We start from the raw sequence: 4,544 nt of genomic DNA on the forward strand, positions 1-4,544 counted from the left end.
TATTATTACTATGCTGTTGTGGTTGTTGTTGCTATTTTTAAATAGTTTTGATATTATTGTAATTATTAATACATACATTTGTTTATATTATTTTAATAACATTGTTATTATTATTATTATTTAAAAAGATATTTTCAAATTAAAAATATAATATGATTTTAATTGGTTCACCAGATGTTCGCAAAAAAAAAACATCACAATAATAATAATAATAATAATAATAACAACAATAAGATTTAGGTCAGCATGAAGGTGAGTAAGATCTTGAGGATTTGACTCAGATCCGCCATGGAGATTTGATGTCATCATCAGCACCAGGAATGTCATTTATATTTTTTTTCTATATTTGATGTGGTAAATGTGGTCAAGCGTTTGTTTTATTCACATAGCTATAGCCCAACTAATAATGTCAGTACATTCATGACAGTGCCTTTCATTTCTTCAGTTTCACAATATGTGAAAATCCAGATCTGACCTGCCTCTGAATCACAGCATATGGGAATAAAAATGGCATGTAAATTAATGATGAGTGGGATTACTCACACCCTTCACACCGCAACCTGAGCAGAATGGCCTGAGGGGACGAAGAATTATATGTAAATATTTTATTGAATATAACTCAGAGAAATAAATGTGGTAGTCAGTGTGTCGTCTGCTAGCGGCGATGGAGACACATATACTCTCTGAATGAGACTCAAACCTGTTTTGTGTTCTGTTTTTTAGCTCAAGATCAGCGCACTCTAATAATAATGATAAAATATTCATCTTTGTTCATTGCAGTGAACGTGTTTTTGATTAATAAACTTGAGTACATTAAACATCCTGGACTTTTCTGATATAATAAAATGTTTGGAAGTGTGAACGATATGATCATATTAATATTTGGTATAGTACTGAAATTGTATAAATTGATGATAATAATAATAATACAATGCTTTCAAAGTTGTAATAATATACACTCTATACTATTACAAATAATAATATGATACATAAATGTGTATATATGATGTACTTTCAACATTTGTATATGTTTGGTATACAAATACTATTATAATGCTACTATTACAATTATAAATAATATATTACAATTTGTAATATTACAATTGTAAATACAGTTTTTATATAATAATATATTGTGAATATTATATACATAATATATATTTATTTTTATGAAAATAATATTAAATATATACATTAATTATAAATGTTAAAATTTATAATTACAAAAAAGTATTAATTATGTAATAATTATTAATGAAAAATAATTACATATTATGTTCATAAAAATTATTAAGAGTTACAATTATTTAAAAATAATCATAATAATATTAATATATTATATCATTATATACATTTTTATGAAAATAATATTAAGTGTATGTATTAAAAATAAAATAATCATAAATACTGATTATATAAATTATGTAATATCATGTATTAAATTATATAGATAATCTAATTATATAAATAATGATTAAAAACAACAACAATAAATAAATAAAAGCAAATAACTTACTATGGGGTTGTTATTAAAAATAATTTGTTATAAAATAATACAAATTAAATTAATGAATATAATATAATATAATTAATAATATAATATAATATAATGTAATATAATAATGTTTAAAAAAACGTGTCAGCTGGCCAAATAAGACTTAAGTGTCAACGAGCTGCTGCGTCTCATTGTGGTGAATAATGGAGCGCGGACGCCGCCGTGTGTTCATCTGATGTAACTGCAGTCAAAATCCCGCCAGAGACAGTGAACAATTAAAACCCTTCGCCACGTGTCTGAGCGCTAAGATGTCTACTGATAACCTGCAGCCATTAAAGCAGCTGTGTGCATCTGTCTGAAGTGACAGGGCCACTCATCTCCACACGGGGAACCGACACACAACACACATCAGGCCATGAGTTTAGTCCTTTCTGATTGTATGACATATAACAGCAAGTTTATTACTATAATGTGCCTTTTGAACAAGAGACATAATCTGGAACCTGTCGACTGACCATTAGGCCCCCAAAAACATTACATTGATTGTATTACTTGCAGCTCTGTGCCAGAATTGTATTAAATGTGAATTTCCCTGGTGTCTAAAACGTGAAGGAAGACTTATGAAGAATGAAATACACACACTGAGGGCCAAGGAAATTTCATTTACCGGGAAAACACCTTGTAAGTGCGTGTAACTGTTTTCTTCATCATTATTCAAAGGCTAAAAATCCTTGTTATGAAAAAGAAAAAGTAATTCTAATTGACCGTGTACGCCTACCTTCACCTGTGTTTGGTAGCATTGCATTGTTTGTTTGTGGTAAAATACCCGCTCCTGACGGGTGAGGCGCTCTTCACTACCGCAGCGCCGATGTTTACCGTCAAGCAGTTCACACTGTCGCAAAACCGTACGCTCTGCTGAAAAGCGTTTGAAATGAAGAGGACACAGAACAACAACGCGAATTAAAGTTGTCAGATACGTCACAGATCGAATCTCAGCTGGGATCTTGAGCCACATGGCAACGTTCAGCGGAGAAGGTGTCACGTGTCTGTACAAAATAGCACAAAAACACTGTTTAGAACAGATTTGAAAAGACATTTCTGTGAAATACAGATAAATAATCACAACCATAATGCAAATATTGACACTATTAAGTTGATAGATTATGGAATTAAAGTCCCTTTTAGTATATAATACTAATAATAGTGTTTAATTTATAGAGCTTGTATTCATTGTTGACTACATGTCTCTACAGACATTGAAAGTTCATGTTACAATTTGATATACTTAATCATATGTCTGATATATCATATAATTATTCACAGGAGTAAACCACCTGTTAGTAGGAGTGAGTCCTGACATCCACATCTGTGGCTTCAGCAAACAGCAGTACAACAACGTTGAACACTTTTTTTTGTACACAAGCAAAACTGCTCCCAGATCCCATCGACTCGTATATCAGCACGAAACGCTGAACCCAGACCCGGTGAGTCTAATGTCCAAGTACTTATGTCCCTTTTAAAAGTTATAATGACCCTTCATATAGTAGACTGTGCTGTTTTTTTGTTTCAGAGTCATTTCAGACATGTGTACCAAAAGTCAAGAAGACTCAGAAAACCCCCTCCAAAAAGATGAAATCTGCATTGTCAAAAAAAGACACACATGCACATTCTCAGGTTAGTGTCGGCAACACAACATTGCATTTCTTGCTTTCATATATGTATTAAAAGTGAAATATCTACACTGTATAGAGCTTAAAAGATGTTTTGTTTCATTTTGTGCCCTTAGGTTGTACATTCAAAACTCAGTATGGCCAAAAAGACATGGAGAGACATATTTTAACACATACTGGTAAGTCATTTCCTCGTCATCATCTCAAGCTTTATCATTATCAAATGATGCCAAATGAACATTAAAGTGCTGAGATCTGACTCCTTTCTTCAGGTGAGAGGCCTTTCGAGTGTGAACTCTGCCATAAACGTTTCAGTCGTCGCGATAAACTGAATCTCCACAGCCGTTTGCACACAGGCGAGAAACCACACAAGTGTAAGTACTGTCCGTACACAGCGGCCGACAGCAGTAGCCTGAAGAAGCATCTTCGCATCCACTATGATGAGAGACCCTTTAAGTGTCAGATATGTCCCTACACCAGCCGCAACTCCAGCCAGCTGACCGTTCACCTCCGATCTCACACAGGTGAGCACAGCATCATAGACACTGTGTATTTTCAAGTATGAATGTCAGATACAGTATCTCACAGAAGTGAGTACACCCCTCACATTTTTGTTAATATATATATATGCACACACACAGTGAGGATCAAAATGAGAGAACAACATACAATTTCCTAAATTTCAGGGTCACTGCTTAGTCCTATTTGAAATTATCCTAACAGGAGCAGAAGGGCAGTTTTTTATTATGTCATAAATTAATTGTATTCTGAAGCATAGTGTAAACAACTTAAATGAGATATTTGAAAAAGAACTCTGATCAAAATTAGAGAACACTTACAGATACCTCCAAATTATTGGTGTTAATCTGGCACCTGGTGCTAATTTTCATTAATTATATGACAAACGCTATTTAACTGGCAGAATTTCTCAAATTTTCACTGAGATTGCAAAGTGGCGGGCGGCTCTAAGCTGACTGAAACCCTGCGACAGGAGGTGGTCCAGATGAAGGCCAAAGGGATGACACGTTCAGCCACTGCAAGAGAAGCTGGTCATTCCAAATCTGTGATTTCTCAAATATTGCAGTTTTACAATGACACTAATTCATTCAAGTCCCCCAAAAAGGCTGGTCATCCACGTAAGACAAATGCACGAGAAGACAGGATAATGTGGAGACTCTCAATGGGGAATTGGTTCAGCACTGCAGCTGGAATTGCTCGCCAGTTCAGTGCTGAACAGTGTAAGGATCTGTCTCGGAACGTTTAAGAGAAGTCGGACTGAAAGCGCACTCTGCAGTGACCAAGCCTCTCATCAGCAGAAAGAATCAAAAGGCTAAGCTCACCTTTGCTGAAGACACTGTTGTGTGGAGAGAGGAGAACTG

At 34.2% G+C, this 4,544-nt stretch overlaps 1 pseudogene; it reads left to right on the forward strand.

Annotated features, from left to right (window-relative positions):
• Positions 1-2,493: 2,493 nt before the first annotated feature.
• The window catches only part of LOC107738471 (zinc finger protein 64 homolog, isoforms 1 and 2-like), a 5,740-nt pseudogene continuing 3,689 nt past the window's right edge, over positions 2,494-4,544 (forward strand).

Source organism: Sinocyclocheilus rhinocerous, unplaced genomic scaffold, assembly GCF_001515625.1.
Source record: "Sinocyclocheilus rhinocerous isolate Xijiao unplaced genomic scaffold, SAMN03320098_v1.1 scaffold2716, whole genome shotgun sequence".
Classification (NCBI taxonomy): Eukaryota; Metazoa; Chordata; class Actinopteri; order Cypriniformes; family Cyprinidae; genus Sinocyclocheilus; species Sinocyclocheilus rhinocerous.